We start from the raw sequence: 20,286 nt of genomic DNA on the forward strand, positions 1-20,286 counted from the left end.
CTCAGCCGGCCTCTTGCAGTTTCCAGCAACTACCCTAACACTGAGCCCAAAGACCAGACCCCACTCAGGGCAGTGGGCAGTGGCTGATTCCTGGCTTGGAGACAATGAACCATGAGGCTGACAGCCGAGGAGACCTCAGGGATACCTGGAATAGCAAAAGCCAGCATCCCATAGAAGGCCCCAGAAACCCCCTCCAGGGCCTTTGTCATGCCTGTGTGGTGGGCAGCCTGCCTGCCTGACAATAGCCACAGCCATTGTCTGATGCAGTCCCAGCCTGGCCACCCCCAGGCAAACAGGGGACAGCGGGGACACTCACTCTGCACCAGCTTGGAGTCTCTTGGTCCACCTTAGAACCCACTGAGGCGGGAAGACGGTGCAAGGCCGAAGGGAACAGCCCTGCATCCCTGAGCACCTCTGTCCTAGTTCACGACCATGTTGTCAGATGACGCATTTTTCTTACAAGTCCAGAGCTTTGGGAAACCAGACAGAGAGCTTTGTAAGAGGTGGACACGCCTACCCGAAGTTGGAGGTTCCTGCACCTGTGCCGGGGAGAGGATGGTGGATCTGAAAGGTGCCCCCTCTGCCGCCCGCTTCCTGGCCCAGAGCCACATGGTAGGCTCTCAGTGATGCTTCCCGCATCGTCTGTGCAGAAAACCTGTTTCTCTTTGCTGCCAGCAAAGCTAATTGCTGAGTTAATTGGCAATGTGTTGTTAGGTGAAAAAGAGCAAGTTATAAAACTGTACGTATAGTTTGACATTATTCTCAAAGAAATATGTATGTATGTTCATGTGTGTTCTGCATGTATGCATGTGTGTGTTCATGTGTGTACATGTGTGTGTTCGTGTGTATGCGTGCGTGTGTTTGCATGTATACATGCGTGTGTGCATGTGTATGCATGTGTGTTCATGTGTATACATGTGTGTTCGTGTGTGTGCATGCGTGTGTTCATGTGTATACATGTGTGTGTTTGTGTGTGTGCATGCGTGTGTTCATGTGTATACATGCATGTGCGTGATGGAGGAGTGTCTCTCTGTGCGACTATAAATGGACATAGAAAACAAGAATAGAGGCCAGGCATGGTGGCTCACACCTGCAATCCCAGCACTTTGGGAGGGCAAGGTGGTTGGATCACCTGAGGTCAGGAGTTCAAGACCAGCCTGGCCAACATGGCGAAACCCTGTCTCCACTAAAAATACAAAAATTAGCCAGATGTGGCAGCACACCCCTGTAATCCCAGCTACTCGGGAGGCTGAACCAGGAGAATCGCTTGAACTCGGGAGAAAGAGGTTGCAGTGAGCCGAGATTACACCACTGCACTCCAGTCTGGGTGACAGAACGAGACTCTATCTCAAAAAGAAACAACAACAACAATAAAAAAAAATAAAGAAAGAAAAGAAAACAAGAAAACAGGAGTGTTCATCGGGAACAATTTTGCTCCCCAGCCCAGGCGACATTTGGTAATGTCTGGAGACATTTCTGGCTGTCACAGCTCAGGGGGAAGGTGCTTCTGGCATCTAGAGGGTAGAGGCTAGGGATGCTGCTAACCAGCCAGCAGTGTACAAGACAGCCCCGCAGCAGAGAACCGGCCGGCCCCAAGTGCCAGTGTTGCCAAGGTTGACAGACCCTAATCTAAGCAGTTGCCCCAAAGGAAGGAGTCACCCGGGAATCATTAAAAACATAAATTCTTAGCCCTTCCCCAGGTCTACTGACTCAGACACTCAGGCTGGGGCCAGGAAATCTGTGTCTTTAACAAGCCCTCCAGGTGATTCTAATGCGAGCTCCGGTCGGAGAGCCACTAGTCTAAGAATAGACATCTTTTATCTCTGAATGGGGGCACAGTGACTTTTATGTTTTTTCTTTTTCTCTATATTTTCTAACGTCTCTGTTTTAGAAATCACTACATATTACCCTTGTGATCAGAGAAAATATAATCTAAGGTCTTAATGAATCCATGACAGTGAAGTTTCCTTGTTAACTGGGAAGAGAACAGAAGTTTCCCAGACCAGCATGTTAATCCTGGCTCCATTTAGGAAAACAGCTATGTGACCTTGAATGAGCAAGGTGAGCAGAGCCTCAGCTGCCTCACCTGTGAAATGGGGATTACAATGCTCCCTGCCTCGCAGGGTTCTTGGAGGGATGTGTTGAAATCCCAGGCAAAAGCATCCAGTGCTGTTCTGAGTTCCTGAGAGGTGGCCAGTAGGTACACCCAAGCCCACCTTGGGCAGAGGTGATCTTGCCCTGATGTGAGCCAGGCTCAGCATGGACAAGGACCTCCCGGGCCCATCCTGGACCCCTCTCCTTCTAACCAGAGCTCCCACGGCACAATCATTGTGGGGAATGGTGTTCCCTCCCCACGTTCGTAAGAGCTTGGTTTGCTTAAGCAACACCTCCTAAATGTTCACACGTGTCCAGCCATTGTTTCTGATGAAGGGGACACTGTGTTCAGGGGTCTTTCCTCCATGCATCCATGAAACCAGATGCTGTCGAATACTATTACAGAACAAATGAAGTCTGTTCCACACTGGGGAGAATGCCAAAGACAGCACCAGCTCCACTGCCCAGGCAGCGACTGCATTGAGCACTTCTGTGAACGTGCGCGACCGACCACGTCTAGACCAGCCCCACCCAAAGCCAGTCCAGCCAATCAGAACTCAGATCTGCCCTGAGTGCCCCAGGGTGTGGTGGGGGGCAGGAGGTCCCACACACAATCAGGACTCAGGCACCAGCCTGGAGTAGGACTCCTCCATCCTTTATGCCTTATGGGTCACCCAACAAATCCAGGTGCACAGTTAGAGGTAAATAATAAAACAACAAGGCTGTTCTCATTGCCAGAGCAACTCCCAGCAGGACGGGGCTTGGCAAGGGACGAATGTCTGAATAGGTTCTGCAGTTAGACGGCAGGCGGCACTTTGCATGACCCTGGACAAGTGGCTCGACCTCGCTGGGCCTCCATCCCTACATCTGTGAACCGGGATGAAGGGCAAGCCCATTGAGGGAGCTCTTGCGAGAATCTGTGAGGTCACCGGCCTGCAGCGCTGAGCGGCCCTCAGTCTGTCCTGCACACAGTAAGTGCTCATTAAATGGTGGCTCTCGGCCGGGCACGGTGGCTCACGCCTGTCATCCCAGCACTTTGGGAGGCCAAGGCGGGTGAATCACCTGAGGTCAGGAGTTCAAGACCAGCCTGGCCAACATGGTGAAACCCCCTCTCGACTAAAACTACAAAAATTAGCTGGGTGTGGTGGTGCATGCCTGTGGTCCCAGCTACTCAGGAGGCTGAGGCAGGAGAATCGCTTGAACTTAGAAGGTGGAGGTGCAGTGAGCCAAGATCGTGCCACTGCACTCAAGCCTGGGCGACAGAGCAAGACGCCATCTCAGTCAATCAATCAATCAATAAAAATAAAAAAATAGTGGCTCTTAACTGCCCCAGGCAGCTCTCGCACCACGGCCAGGCTCGCCCTGGAATCACCTCTAATCGCTGGACACAGGGTCATTGTTCATTTTCCTTCTGAAGGATTTGGAATTCAGGGCACCATCCCCCCACCCTGGGACAAGGCAGGGTCCTCAGATTCAATGTTCTCACAGATGAAGGCCCAGGACACGACTCTGAGCAAAGTCATCCTGTCCCTTGGAGCTCCTGGGATGACAGCTTTACATGCAGCCCTCGGCCCAGAACTAGGCGCTCCTCGTGGCCCGAGGAAATTTGGGGTAAGCGGTCTGTCTTTGAGAGGAAGGGGTGAGGACCTACAGGCCCTGGAGAGGCAGCCAGCATGAGGGTAGAAGCAGCCACCCTACAGGGTCTCACACCCATTGCCTCCCCTGAGGACCCATTTTAGTGCCTGCCCAAGCATCTGAGCTGGCTTAGAAGGTGACAGCGTCTGGCTTTTAGCAAGAGAAAGAAATAATGATCCTCAGAGGGCCTGATGATTACCTGGTAGTTGCCTTGGAAACCAAGTCTCCTGTTCACCTTCCACCTCTTATCTGTCTTCCTCTTTCTCTCCTACCTTGATCTGGGCCAAGAATCCAAAAAGGGTCAGATCACCACTTTCAAAGCAGAGTAGGCCATCCAGGAAAAGGAGAGAATCCCATAATTTCCCCATCTTTCATCTAGGGACCATATCTCAGGGTAACCAAGCAAATAAATGTGAGAGGAATGAAGGAATTAGAAATTCATTTTTGTAACTTCTAATAAAGTGATCGATTCAGGCAGTGGTTAAAACATGTCGGGGAAAAGTTGATTGGTGTTCCCAGTTAATAATGAGCCATCCCTAAATGTGGTAACTAATGACAACAATTTCATATTACCTCTCACATTCAGAGTTGACTGAATATGAGCTGACAGGGCTCAGCTGGGCCGATCTCACCTGGGGCCTCTCATACAGTTGGAATCAAATGGCAGCTGGGACTGGGGTGATTTGAAAACTCAACTGGACAGGATACCCAGGATGTCTTCAGCAGTCTGGTGTCTGGTACTTCGGCTGACACTGCAGGAGGCAGCTGAGGCTGGCAGGTCTCTGTCTCTCTCTCTCTCTCTGTGTGTGTGTCTCTCTCTCTCTTTATGTGCCTCTCCCCATGGTTAGCTTGGGTTTCCTCACATCATGGCGGTCACAGAATAGTCTCACTCCTTCCGTGGCAGCTGGCTTCACCCAGAGTGCATGTTCTGAAAGACTGGAGACTTTCAGAGGACAAGGCTTCTGCGACCCAGCCTCAGAAATCACACGCAGTCACTTCACCACACCCTAGTGGGCAAAAGGAAGTCAGCCAGCCAGCCCAGATTCAGCCCCGGGGAGGAGACTGTCTAAGGGTGAGAACACTGGGAGGCACATTCGTTGGGGACCATCTTTGAAGATAAGCTACAAGACAAGGAACTTTACCAAGGACGGGCAGAGCTGTCACCCTCTGAACCCACAGGTCCTTTCGACCATCACAAAAAGAGAGACAAGCCGACCAGACACGCCCCCGATAAGACAATGAGAAGCCCCCAGAACTACCCCTGGCCTGTTCCTGGGGAAAGAAAAGGTGAACCTCATTCTCATTGAGCCTCTAATGCTGACATCCACTTACAGGAAGCATAGGGGAGGGAGGTGAGTCCAACGCCATGAGGAAGCAGACAGAGGAGTCCAGGATGAGGAGAAAACCTAAGGAGAAATAGCCAGGTTTCTACAATAAGTCAATTCCATTAAATGTATAAGAGGAAGGGTGAGGATCAGCCCAAGACCGGAAGGACCTTAAGAAACTTAAAGACCTGGGCAGGTGCTGTGGCTCACGCCTGTAATCCCAGCACTTTGGAGGCCAAGGCTAGAGGATCACTTGAGCCCAGGAGTTTGAAAACAGCCTGGGCAACATAGCAAGGCGTCATCTCTACAGAAAAATTTAAAATTCCCCAGGTGTGGCAGCACTTGCCTGGCTACAAGTCCCAGCTACTTGTGAGGCTGAGAGAGGAGGATCCCTTGAGCCCAGGAGTTGGAGGTGGCAGTGACCCATGATCGCACCACTGCACTCCAGCCTAGGTGACAGAGCGAGACCCTGTTTCTAAAAAAAATAAATAAATAACAGACCTAATGACCAAACACTGGACGTGAGTCTTTTCTGAATCCAGATTCCAACAGTATAAAAAGCCCATTTTAGGGCAAACAGGGACATTTGATTATGGACCGGGTATAAGATGGCCCCAAGGGGTTAATGTTGACTTTGTTAGGTGTGATCACGGCTTCGTGGTTATGTAAGAAAATATCTTTTTTTCAGAGGAAGATACAAAGGTGAAGCCACATGATGATGGAGATTTTATTTTAAATACTCCAGCAGAAAGAAAGAGAAGAAAGAAAGAGGAGGTAGTGGAGCAATGTGGCCACATCGTGCTCATCATCTAATCTGGGTAACTGATGGGTATATGGGACTTCATTGTTGTGTTCTCGCCACTCGTGTGTGTGTTTGAAATAGTTTGTAATAAAAAGAAATGTTTTAAAGGGGAGCCTTGGAGAAGGAGCCTTTTATCCCCTACTGCTCCTGACAGCATGGCCTCGCGCTGAAATCATTTGTCACCGTAAAGCTCAGCTGCCCAGACCTCGTCAAGCACAAATGCAGCTTTTCAAAGTCACCTTTCATGAAGCCAGAGGCCACGTTTCTAAGCTGTCAGCGGCCACCCCTCCTATTGTGAACTGGGGTCTCTGCTAAGCGAAATGGCAGATTTTAGCTCCCAAAGAACAGCGGGCCCTCCTGCCGACTCAGGATCACACATCCCCTGGGTCCGTCCCCATTGTGGGGTCGACATCGGCATCAAGCAGACCCTGCAGGCCACACGCTATATGAGGGAAGGCTTAAAGCAGACAGAGGGAAGGAGGTCATATACATGGCACATACGAGTCCACATGTTCACAACCCCTGAAACACATACTGGTGGGAGAGGGAGAGAGACAGAAGGTGAAGGTGGCGCTGGGGGATTCATTGGCTGTGGTCAGTCTCCTCCTTCAGGCTGGATGTTGCTTCTTCCTCTGTAAAAAGAGGGGGCCAGAACAGTGGTCCCTCACCTCCTGGCTGGCCCAGGAGAGACGTCTCAATGTAGATTTGGAACCCTGCCTGTTTTTGAAATTCCCTCGTGATTCCAAGGTTATAGTTGGTTGTAGATCAGCTGTTGGGGGCTCCAGGGCCTAAGTCTATGAAGGTTGGGCCCCAGTGGAGCTCAGATGGGATGACTCAGACCTCTCCTGGGAGAGGGCAGATTGCCAGCCTGGCGATCAGAAGCCCAGGCTCAGCCCCGGCCAAGCAGAGCCACCATTTCTCAGGGCCTCATCCGCAAACCAGGAGTCGGCCGCAAGGCTGGGCCAAGGTGCCTACCTCTGACGTTCCGCAAATGGTAAAGGATGAGAAGTAACATAGTGAACCCCTGTTCGCCCCGCCGTGGCTGAGCGTCAGCGCCTTTGGATGGCTGGCTCGGCCTTTGACACCAACACGCAGCAATACACAGCAACTTTGAGTGAGTTTGATTTCTGACGGGCAGGCCTGAAGCTTATATCTGCTACCTTTCCAAGGAGAGCCCAGGCTGAGCCACTGTCTCCTCCAGGAGATGTCATCTGAGCCCCGGGTCTCGCCTGAGCACACAAGAGACAGAGCTTTACAAGGGAGACACGTGAGATCAAGGTGTGACAAACGCTGAGGGGACAAATGATGTCTGTGTTTGGCTGCAGCAAGGGTACGGGCCCCGCCTGGGCTGCCTTGGCCCCAGAAAACCTCGGGACCTACTACATAATCAAACAATGCAACCTAAGTGGACCTGCCAAAATGAACCCAAGTTGCATTCTTTCCCGTAACTAACCAGGCTGCAGAATCTAACGTACCGGTCTACCTTCCAGTTGGGTGGTGACTCGGGGACATCCTTGTGCACACACATCTAGATGCACACAGAGTTCAATCGAAAGACGCCAAACCACACTACAGACAAACCAGGGGCCCTGCCCACCCTCACCTGACTAGGCCCACCTTCTAGGGACTGCCCCTGTCCTTCACCAGGAAGGAGGGAGAGACCATCTACAGACTGGCCGAGACCTGAATCAGCAATCCACATATTGTGTCACACCACGAGCTGGTGACATCGCTGGGAGGAAGCTCACAGGAGCCAGAATATTCTTAAAACGTTCCTATTTCTAAAATAAAAAATACTCCTTCCTAACAGAAGTTCTTTCAATGTGGCAGGATTATAGGAGATGTTTCTTCTTTTTCTTTTTTCCTTCTTTCTTTTTTTTGGCTGAACTATATTTTCTACTCTTTCTACAACAATCATGGAGAGCTGTTTCCATAGAGACTTCAGCGCTACCATTTGGCGCCGGATAATTCTTTGCCGCCGGGGGTGCTCTGTGCATCGCAGGGTGTTTAGCAGTGTCGGGGCTCTTCCTGCTGGTAGTCAACTGCATGCCCTTGGTGGTGACACCGAACATGTCTCCAAACATGGCCAAAGGTCCCCAGGGAGGTAAAATCACCCCCAGCTGAAAGCCACTGGCCTGAAGAATGGCTGCTGAGGCCGAGGGTGAACAGCCAGAGGTGGAGGCAGCCGGGAGGGTGAGGACGAGAGCGAGCAGGTGCTTAGTGCTTCCCCAGAGCCAGGCGCCACGCTCCACACTTCCCAGGCACTGCTCATCTGACCCTCATGAGCACTCAGTGGGGAGGGCCTCTCATCGTCCCCATTCTAAGGAGGCCAAAGTCATAAGACTATTAAGAAAGAACATCATGAAAATCAAAAGGAGAGAGATTCAAGGAGGAGCCATCAGCAGCTAAAGTATAAGGAGCTCTTTCAAATAAATATAAAAGGTATACCAGCAAATTAGTAACTTACGTGAAATGAACAAATCCTAGAAGAAGCTTGTCCAGTCTGCAGCCCAACACAAATCTGTAAGCTTTCTGAAAATATTATGAGATTTCTTTGCCATTTTTTTAGCTCATCAGCTACTGTCAATGCTAGTGTATCTTATGTGTGCCCCAAGACGATGCTGCTTCTTCCAGCGTGGATCAGGGAAGCTAAAAGGTCAGACACCCTGTCCTAGAAAGACACAAACTACAGAAACTGACTCTAGAAGAAACAGAAAATCTGAATACCTTGATGACAAGTAAAAAGATTGGATTGATAATAAGAAAACTATCCACAAAGAAAAGCCCAGGCCAAGAAGGCTGCATGGATGAATTCCACCAGACATTTAAGGAATTACTACCAACTCTTCACAAACTCTGCCAAAATGTAAAAGAAGAAAGAACACTTACCAACTCAGTCTGAGGCCACTATTACCCTGATACCAAAACTAGACAAAAACATCATAAGAAACGAGAACTACAGACCAATATTTCTTGTAAATACAGATGTGAAAATTCTCCAGAAAAGACTAGCAAAAGCAGTCCAGCAACATATAAAAAGGGCCAGGTGTGGTGGCTCATGCCTGTAATTCCAGCACTTTGGGAGGCTGAGACAAGAGAATCTCTTGAACCCAGGAGTTCAAGACCAGACTGGGTAATAGAGTGAGACCCTATCACTACAAAAAAATTTAAAAATTAGCCAAGCATTGTGGCACATGCCTGTAGCCCCAGCTACTTGGGAGGCTGAGGTGGGAGAATTGCTTGAGCCGGTAGGTCAAGGTTGCAGTGAGTTGTGATCATACCAAGGTACTCCAGCCTGGGCAACAGAGCAAGACCCTGACTCAAAAAAAGAAAGAAGAAAAGAAAGGAAAAGAAAAAAGAAAAGAGGCCGGGCGCGGTGGCTCAAGCCTGTAATCCCAGCACTTTGGGAGGCTGAGACGGGCAGATCATGAGGTCAGGAGATCGAGACCATCCTGGCTAACATGGTGAAACCCCGTCTCTACTAAAAAATACAAAAAAAAAAAAAAAAAAAACCTAGCCAGGCGAGGTGGCAGGCGCCTGTAGTCCCAGCTACTCAGGAGGCTGAGGCAGGAGAATGGTGTAAACCCGGGAGGCGGAGCTGAGATCCGGCCACTGCACTCCAGCCTGGGCGACAGAGCAAGACTCCGTCTCAAAAAAAAAAAAAGAAAGAAAGAAAGAAAAGAAAAGAAAGAAAGGAAGGAAAGGAAAGAAAGGAAAGAAAGAAAGAGGATTATGCATCATGACCACGTGATGAAAGGTTGTTTTAACACCTGAACAAAAATTAATGCAAGTCACCCTTTTAGTAAAATAAAGGACAAAATCCCATTATCATCTCAATAGACACAGAAAAACTCATTGACCAAATTACCACCCCTTTATGAAAAAAGCATTCAACAAACTAAAAATAAAAGGGAGTTTCTTCAACCTAATAAAGGGTATCTATGAAAAATCCACAGCTAACATCATTTTGCTTGTGTTTTTGTTTTTGTTTTTTTTCGAGACAGGGTTTCACTCTGTCACCCAGGCTGGAGTGCAGTGGCGCGATCACAGCTCACTGCAGCCTCCACCTGCCATACTCAGGTTATTCTCCCATCTCAGCCTCCCGAGTAGCTGGGACTGCAGGTGAGCACAACCATGCCAGCTTATCTTTTGCATTTTTTGTAGGGACGAGGTTTCACCATGTTGCTAAGCTGACATTTAGTGGTGAAAGACTGAAAGCTTTCTTCCTAAGATCAGGAACAAGGTAAGAATGCCTGCTTCCACCACTCCAATTCAGTGTTGTACTGGAGTTCTAACCAGGGCAATTAGACAAGAAAATGAAATTAAAATCCCTGGTGGTCTAGTGGTTTGAGAAATAAAATGAAATAAAAGCCATATATATACAGAAAAAAAGAAATAAAACTATTTCTATTTGCAGATGACATGATCTTGTATATTATTTAAGCCTAAGGAATCCACTAGGCTGGATGTGGTGGCTCACACTTGTAATCCCAGCACTTTGAGAGGCCAAGGTGGGAGGATCACCTGAAGTCAGGAGTTCGAGACCAGCCTGGCCAACATGGCAAAACTCTGTCTCTACTAAAAATATGAAAATTAGCCAGGCGTGGTGACAAGCGTCTAAAATCCCAGCTACTCGGGAGGCTGAGGCAGGAGAATCACTTGAACCTGGGTCCTGAGGTTGCAGTGAGCCAAGATCACACCACTTCACTCCAGCCTAGGTGAAAGAGTGAAACTCTGTCTCAAAAAAAAAAAAAAAAAAAAAGGAATCCACTAAAAAATGTTACTAGGATTAATAAACAAGTTCAGCACAGTTGCAGGATACATGATCAATATATAAGAACCAAGCCAGGCACAGTGGGCCGCGTCTGTAATCCCAGCTGAGGGAGGCTGAGGCAGGATTGCTTAAGGCCAGGAGTTCCAGATCAGCCTGGGTAACAACATAGTGAGACCCCCATCTCCAAAAATAAAAAATATGTATGTAAGCCAATTGTATTTCTACATACTTGCAGTGGACATTACAAAATGAAATTTAAAGGCCAGGCATGGTGGCTCATGCCTGTAATCCTAACACTTTTGGAGGCCTAGGCAGATGGATTGCCTGAGTTCAGGAGTTCAAGACCAACCTGGGCAACAAGGTGAAACCCCACCTCTACCAAAATACAAGAAAAAACAAACAAAAAAAGCCGGATGTGGTGGCGGGTGCCTATAGTCCCAGCTACTTGGGAGGCTAGGGCAGGAGAATTGCTTAAACTTGGGAGGCGGAGGTTGCAGTGAGCTGACATCACACCACGGCACTCCAGCTTAGGTGACAGAGTGATACTAAAAAAAAAAAAAAAAAAAGAAATTTAAAAAGAAGCTTCATTTACAATAGTATCAAAAAGAATTTAAAATTTCAGAATAAATTTAGCAAAAGAAGTACAAAACTTATACATTTCCATACATGTATATCTCCTAGAAATCAAGGTGTGAATAGACCGTAACAGGTTGCAATTATTGAGCACCTACTGTGTGCGAGGCCTGTGCTTGGCACCAGATACATATTTTCTAGTGTAATTCTGTAGCACCCCTGGGGTTAGTGTTTTTATAGATCCGCTGACTTTCTCAAAAAGTCCTGGGGCCAGATGTGTTTCAGAAATCTGATTTCTTCACATTTTAGAAAGAGAATGTGATGCATACACACTGTGCATTATATAACATCCCCCAGTGGGCCTGGGGCACTACCCTGCGATCAAACGTGTTAATATTTTCACAGTGAGATGTATGAATATTCACACTGAGTGGAATAAATAAAGGCTGAAGTAGCCTCTCAGCAGGTCATGTTTTGCAGAGCTGAGTCTAACCATGTCTGTTTGCTGGGGAGGATCTGCCTTCACCTCCTCCATGGACCCCTCTCTACGCATACTCTGGAAACTTCCGCCACCTCAATTTCCCACTTCCGTCTTTCCATATAAAACCTGTCTTTGGCCGGGAACGGTGGCTCATGCCTGTAATCCCAGCACTTTGGGAGGCCGAGGCGGGCGGATCACGAGGTCAGGAGTTTGAGACCATCCTGGCCAACATAGTGAAACCCCGTCTCTACTAAAAATACAAAAAATTAGCCGGGCGTTGTGGCACACACCTGTAGACCCAGCTACATGGGAGGCTGAGGCAGGAGAATCGCTTGAACCCAGGAGGCAGAGGTTGCAGTGAGCCGAGATCGCACCACTCCAGCCTGGGCGACAGAGCAAGACTCCGTCTCAAAAAAAAAAAAAAAAAAAAAAAAAAAACAAACCTGTCTTTGCCATATTCTGTGGCCCCGACCCATATACCTAGTTCCACGGGACTGAAGACATTTATGCATGGACTCCATCCCTAACCTCTGACCAACCCCTGCCTACAAAAGCTCCCTGTGTCCACAAACCCTGCTTAGGCTGAATCACCGGTCAAATGGACACCAGTGTGCTTTTTGAAAAAGGAAGGCTGGGCGCGGTGGCTCACGCCTGTAATCCCAGCACTTTGGGAGGCCAAGGCAGGCAGATCACCTGAGGTCGGGAGTTCAAGACCAGCCTGACCAACATGAAGAAACCCCGTCTCTACTAAAAATACAAAATTAGCCTGGCGTGGTGGCATGTGCTTGTAATCCCAGCTACTTGGGAGGCTGAGGCAGGAAAATCGCGTGAACCCGGGAGGTGGAGGTTGCAGGGAGCCGAGATCGTACCACTGCACTCCAGCCTGGGCAACAAGAGTGAAAACTCCATCTCAAAAAAAAAAGAAAAAGGAAATACCCACTTATCATCTACCTCAGGAAAAAGGCTCTGATCTCCTAACCTGCTCAAGGTTTCACCTCTTCTGGGAAAACAAAAGGCCAGACGTGGCAGAGCAGATCCTGTTTTGAGTCCGAGACCTGCCATCGATATCCTGTTCCAGAATCTGTGTGCATCCCGTTGCCTATTATTTCCAAAAACTTCTTCCTTGGATGCTTTGAGAGAATCCCCTCTGAATCCCAGCGTGAGCCTCGTCTACATATGCTGGGTGCCTCAGAGGCTGCTTAATGCCTTCATTCAACAAATATTTATTAAACAACTATGACATGCCAGGAATTCTTCCAGGCACTAGGACTACAGCTACGAATAAAACAGACAGGACCGCTGCCCATGTGAGCTTGAATTCTAATGGAGTAAGAGATAGCAAGGAAATAGATGTATGATATAATGTCAGGTGGTGAAAAGCACTGCAAAGAAAAATAAAGCAGAGTCAGTATATAAAGAGATAATGGGGACCCTTGTTTTTTTTTTTTTTTTCTTGAGACAGAGTCTCGCTGTCTCATCCGGGCTGGAGTGCAGTGGCACAATCTCGGCTCACTGCCACCTCCGCCTCCCAGGCTCAAGAGATTCTCCTGCCTCAGCCTCCCGAGTAGCGGTGATTATAGGCGTGTGCCACTACACCCGGCTAATTATTTGTATTTTAGTAGAGATGGGGTTTCACCATGTTGACCACGGTGGTCTCCAACTCCTGAGCTCGGACAGTCCGCCTGCCTCGGCCTCCCAAAATGTTGGATTACAAGGGTGAGCCATGGCGCCCAACCTGGGACCCTATATTGGATTGTCACAGATGGCCTCTCTGAAGAGGTGATATTTAAGTGGCAACCTGAACTAAAGGAGAGCAGCAAGCCATGAAGATATCCGACAAACAGAAAAGAACACTCCAATGCGCCCTAAGTAGGAAATGGGCTTGAGGAAGGGGGAGAAATTGGGGCACAAAAGAGTCAAGCATTTCTGGTATCTAGCCAGAACTTCACCTGTTTCTTCTTGTTTGTTTCTTCGAAACAAGATTTCCACTCCTGTCACCCAGGGAGGAGTGCAGTGGCATGATCATGGCTCATTGCAGCCCTGACCTTCCAGGTTCAAGCAATCCTCCTCCCTCATTTTTTTATTTCTTTGTGGAGTTGAGGTCTCACTATGTTGCCCAAGCTGGTCTCAAACTCCTGGGCTCAAGTGATCCTCCTGCCTCGGCCTCCAAATGTGCTGGGATTACAGGTATGAACCACTGTGCTCGGCCAGGAACTTCAACTGTTAATTGAAGCCAAGTGGCCTTAGAGGGTGTTGCAGATGAGGACTTCAAGGAAAACGGAGAAAGTATGATTGGAAACTGGAGGAGAGAAAATTATTATTGTTACAGAGGCTGAAAGTTTAGCAGCACTGTTATCTGTAGTAATGTGGAAAGTAGAAAATGTACTCAATGGGCTAGGTGATCTTGTTAGGAAGATTTCCAGGTAGAGTATTGGAAGTGCCACTTCACTTCTTCTTCCTGTTTTAGCAAAATGAGATAGAAGAGAAATAAACTAAAGGAAGAACTGTTCAACATAAAGGTGCCAGGACTTTCTGGTTCTGAAAATTCCCATCTTCTATAGATGGCAAACAATGCTAAATTTAAGAAACAGTTTCTGGGGAAAGATCAAATCCAGGACAATATCAGGAAAACATAGTCTAACAACGAAGCTAGAGGAGTGACTATAAACTCTTTTATTATATCATCAGAAAATGTAAAGGGTGCTTCAGAGAATCATTCATAATAAGGTTCCCAGGAAGTTTAAAGATATTCTTCAGCAGCCGGGCGCGGTGGCTCAAGCCTGTAATCCCAGGACTTTGGGAGGCCGAGGCGGGCGGATCGCGAGGTCAGGAGATCGAGACCATCCTGGCTAACACGGTGAAACCCTGTCTCTACTAAAAAATACAAAAAACTAGCCAGGCGAGGTGGCAGGTGCCTGTAGTCCCAGCTACTCAGGAGGCTGAGGCAGGAGAATGACATAAACCCCAGAGGTGGAGCTTGCAGTGAGCTGAGATCCGGCCACTGCACTCCAGCCTGGGTGACAGAGCGAGACTCCGTCTCAGAAAAAAAAAAGATATTCCTCAGCAGTGTCAGCAGAATGCCAAGGTAGAGACAGGTTTATCTCAAAGAGACTTGTTAAATAGAGCAAACCTCAAAAAGATTCATAGGGGACCCAAAAGGGCTTTACAAGAGTTGTATTGGCAGAAGCACTGCTAGTTTGGACTGAAAGAAACAGGCACAATACAAAATAAAAATAAGACTTTGGATTTCTTTTCTATAGGTAAGAAGAAAGCTGAGACAACCAATCATCTGCTAAGATAAGCCACCTTTCATGAAAAAGAAAAGATGACTCAGCTTCTAGACAAAGCCAACAGTCCCTAGGGCAGAGCCAAGAGCCAAGGTGAATTATTTCCAGGCCTTAAGTCCTAATGAAGTAACTTCCAACGTGTGGTCTGCTAGATTTAAGAATTGCTATGTACTAATGACTCCTGTATGCCTCCTTTTATTTTTTTCTAAACAGGACTTCACTATGTTGCCCAGGCTGGCCTTGAACTCCTGGGCTTAAGTGGTCCTCCTGCCTCTGCCTCCCGAGTAGCTGGGACTACAAGCATGCACCACTACAACCAGCTCTATGTACTTCTCTTCTCAAATTGGGGATGTCTATAATGGTTATCTTATGCTTCTTACACTGTTGTATGTTGCAGGGTGCAGGGATACAGATAACTGCCTCTTTAGTTCACATGTCTTCAGATCAAGCAAAACTATTCTCAAGAGCTATACTTGAGGAGCCTTATCTGAGAAGCCTCGTCTTTACCTGACTTGGGTGATGAGATTCTGGACTTTGAGCTTTAATAAGATGAGACTTTTGGAGGCTGTGGGAGGAGGTAAGAGGATTCACATGTGGAAAGGATATAATTTATTGGGGGCCAGAGGGTGAGCTATGATGGACTGCCTCCTACATGGCCCCATATGATATCCCCTCCTGGTGTTTACACCATTATTTAGTCCCTTCCCACACTGAATAGAGAAGACCTGTGAAGCAAATATGATATTGTAGAAATGATGGTGTGTGGCTTCTGAAGCTTTAAAGACACTGTGGCTTCTGTCTTGTTCTTTCCAAGATTACTTACTCTGGAGGAATTCAGCCGCCATATTGTGAGGACACTCAAGCAGCCCTGTGGATAAGCCACCTGGTGAGGAACTGAGGCCTCCTGCTAACAGCCAGTCCCAATTCCCCATCTATGTCATTGACTCATTCTAGAATCAGGGCCTCTTGGCAGTGCAGCCTATAAATGGCTGCAGCTCTGACCAATAACTTGGCTACAATCTCATGAGAAACCTCAAATCTGAGCCATCCTGCTAAGCAAACCACTCCAGAATTACTGCCCCACAGAAACTATGTGAGATAATAAATGTTTATTGTTGCTTTAAGTCACTAAGTTTTTTAATAAATTTTTTTAATACAGACGAGGTCTTGCTCCATTGCCCAGGCTGGTCTCGAACTCCTGAGCTCAAGCCATCCTCCCAACTCAGTCTCCCAAAGTGCTGGAATTACAGGTGTAAGCCACCACTCCCAGCCTGCTTTTTAATAATTTGTTATGCAGCAATAGATAACTAATACAAATGGTCATCCATTCTTTATTTAAATCCTTCCAGGATCAGAGAATTCATCTATTCATTCATTCAACAAGCAGTTTAATAACTGTTGGTATCTACTCTGTTCTGGCCAAATAGTCACCACCCCTCCCTGTGGGAGCATGGTATCTCCCTAAGCCCATCAAGTCTGAAGACATACTTGATCATGTGATTTTCCATGGCCAATAAAATGTGAACAGAGGGATGTAAGCCACTTCTGAGCAGAGGCTTTAAACTCATTTCTCAGTTCTGCCATCACTGTTTTTCCTGTGCCTTAGAACCAGCAGTTTCATAGATGACCTTTCAGCCTGAATCCTGGAACGAAAAAATCTTAGAACAGGCTCACAGCTACTGCAGGCAATGTGCAACATTAACAAGAACAGCCCTTTTTGTTATAATTATTATAAGCCACTGAGTTTGGTACCTGTTTGTTACTTGGCATAACCCAGCAAAAGCTGACTGATACAGTCACACTGCATCCAGACCTGGTGGGATGACTTTTTTATCTGAGTCTTCTTTATCCTGGCTTTCCTCCTCGGAATGCTTCCTGGTTCCTAACTGTTTCTCAAAAATGTGCCTCCCAGGGTCAACATGATGGAGTCTGATCGGCCCAGGGCATGTTGACCTTCCTTTCCAAGACCTGAGTGTCAAACACTCATAACATGGCTCCTTGAGACTTGGGAAACTTTGCTGCCTGGCAGCCTCACAGTCTGGAACACAGAGCTTCCCACATATAGCTAGAGAAGAATGCCTCCAGGGACCAAAATGACGTCATGAGTCCACATTCTAAAGCTTGAGAACTTGACCCTGAGGACAGATTCTAACCTCCTTAGAACCTAATTAGGCTTCCCAACCTGCAATCTAATGAGCTTGGTGATGTGGCTGCCAAGTTTACAGCAGATTCGAAGGTATGAATTGAAGAGAAATCAAAATGCCAGGCAACCCAGCAGAATCGAGGAAACAAACAAGAGTTGGCTGAGCGCCAAACGGTGTCAGGCACGACCCATTTCACAACCATCTGTAAAATAGGTATTAATGTGCCCATTTTACAGGAGAGGAAACTGAGGCTCATATAGGTCACTAATTTGACAAAGGTCGCAAGCTTGTCAATAAGGATTCAAATGGGCATATGGTAGACACGATATGAACGGCAGTTCCTGGTGCTGATTTTGGCATTGGTGCTGGTTGTAGGGAAAGCAGAGCCAGTGGGGAGGGAGAAAACCATGAGATGGGAGGGTAGAGGGAGATTTTCAGTGGAACAAGGTCCCAGGTGGAGAAGGGATGAGCCCTGGGGTATGGAAGAGTGGGGTACAGGAGAGGAGGGAGCACCTGAGAGCCCAGGGAACCCTGGAAAACCATCCCCACCTCAGAGAGGGACTTCCTTAGGGCAGGCTGTCCCTCGATGTTCTCCCTAGAAGGCCAAGCCCTAGCCTGGGCAACACGACCTGGCTACTGCACCGCACTTCCTTCCCGGGCTCACACAGCGCTGGGCTCTCGCAAGACCATTTGTTGAGCTCTAGGAGTCTGGATCGATTGGCACATACGTATGGACCAGGACAACATTCAGTGCCAGGTTTATTGCTGCCAAGCCAGAATGGAGACTGCTTATGCCCGTGGAATTGAACTTGCCAGTGCCAGCCCAGGCACAAGAGCTGGACAACTGCCCCTGGTGGGGGCTGCCACTTGGAAGAGAGCAGAGGTGCAACTGGTAGACAGGAGGGCCCAAGAGAGCAGCTAGTGATCCCCCACTCGGGACCCTGCTTCTGTCTAAGATTGCCTGAGTCCCGTTTCCTCCCGAGGAGGCACAGAGAGAGCCCCAGTCATTCCTTCACCCGTTCTCTCCAGGGGAGGCCAAGAGGCTGCACATTCCCCTCAGGACAGACAAGTGTCCAGCCCAGCACTGCGTGTGGGCACAGACAAGAGGAGGGGCTGGGGCACCAGCATTCTCCATGCAGACAGCTGACTAAGACCAGGACAACCTGGCATTTTGGAAACCTTGATGAACACCTTCTCAGGGTTTATCTAAATTATTCTTTTAACTTTTATTGTGGTGAAATATGTATAACATAAAATTTTTCATTTTAGCTATTCTTAAGTATACAGTCCAGTGACATTAAGTGCATTGTTGTGTGACTATTACCACCACTCAGCTCCAGAACTGTTTCATCTTCCCAACCAGAACTCCACACTAACCCCCATTCCCCCTCCCCCAGCCCCTGGCACCCACCATTCCACTCTCTGACTCTATGCATCTCACTCCAGGTACCTCCTATAAGTGGAATCCTACAGTATCTGTCCTCTTGTAACTGACTCGTTGCACTTAGCATGAGATCCTGAATGTCCATCCATGTGTAGCATGTGTCTGAATTTCCTTCCTTTTTAAGGCTGAGCAATATTCCACTGTATGGATAGACCACATTTTGCTTAGCCATTCATCTGTTGATATGGCTTGGCTGTGTCCCCACCTAAATCTCATCATGAATTGTAGCTCCCATAATTCCCACTTGTGGGAGGGACTCAATGGGGGAATAGTTGAATCACGGGGGCAGTTTCCTCTATGTTGTTCTTGTGATAGTGAATAAGTCTCATGAGATCTGATGGTTTTACAAGAGGAAACCCCTTTTGCTTCATTCTCATTTCTCTCTCTTCTCTGCCACCATGTAAGACACGACTTTGCTCCTCCTTGCCTTCCGCCATGATTGTGAGGCCTCCCCAGCCATGAGGAACTGTGAGTCAATTAAACCTCTTTCCTTTATAAGTTAACCAGTCTTAATTAGCTGGGCGTGGTGGCGGGCACCTGTAATCCCAGCTACTCAGGAGGCTGAGGCAGAAGAATTGCTTGAACCCGGGAGGCAGAGGTTGCAGTGAGCCGAGATTGCGCTGTTGTACTCCAGCCTGGACAACAAGAGCAAAACTCCATCTCAAAAAAAAAAAGTTAACCAGTCTCGGGTATGTGTTTATCAGCAGCATGAAAACTGACTAATACATCTGTCAATGGACATCTGCGTTGTTTCCACCCCTTGACTATTGTGAAGAATGCTGCTAGGAACATGGGTGTACAAATCTCTTCAACGCCTTGCTTTCCATTGTTTTAGGTATATACCCAGAAATGGAATTACTGTATTACATGGTAGTTCTATGTTTAAATATTTGAGGAACCACTATACCATTTTCCAAAGCAAGTTCATCATTTTACACTTTACCCTGCAGGGCACACAGGTACCAATGTCTCCACATCCATGCCAACATGTGCTGTTTTTTTCTATTATAAGTGTCTGACTGGGTGTGAAGTGGTATCTGGCTGGGTTTTGATCTGTGTCCTAATGATTAGTGATGCTGGGCATCTTTTCATGTGCTTTCATGTTTTTCTTTAGAGAAATGTCTATTCAAGTCCTTTGCCCATTCTTTCATTTGTTTGTTTTTCATTGTTGAGTTGTAGGAGTTCCTTATACATTTTGGATATTAACTCCCTCTCAGGCTGGGCGCAGTGGCTCACACCTGTAAAGCTAGCGCTTTGGGAGACTGAGGTGTGTGGATCACCTGAGGTCAGGAGTTCAAGACCAGCCTGGCCAACATGGTGAAACCCCGTCTCTACTAAAATTTTATAAAAGTTACTCGGGTGTGGTGGCACTACTCAGGAGGCTGAGGCAAGAGAATCACTTTAACCTGGGAGCCAGAGGTTGCAGTGAGCCAAGATCGCGCCACTGCACTCCAGCCTGGGTGACAGAGCAAGACTCTGTCTCAAAACGAAGTTCCATTTATCTATTTTCTTCTTTTGTTGCCTGTGCTTTTGGTATCAAAACCAAGAAGTCATTGCGAAATTCAATGTCATGCAGCTTTTCCCCTATGTTTTCTTCTAAGAGTTTTATTGTTTTAGCTCTATGTTTAGGTCTTTGATTCATTTTAAGTTAATTTTTGTCTATGGTGTAAGGTAAGGGTTCTACTTCATTATTTTACATGTGGATATCCAATTTCTCAGCACCAGTT

The sequence above is a fragment of the Macaca nemestrina genome, chromosome 12, assembly GCF_043159975.1.
Source record: "Macaca nemestrina isolate mMacNem1 chromosome 12, mMacNem.hap1, whole genome shotgun sequence".
Classification (NCBI taxonomy): domain Eukaryota; kingdom Metazoa; phylum Chordata; class Mammalia; order Primates; family Cercopithecidae; genus Macaca; species Macaca nemestrina.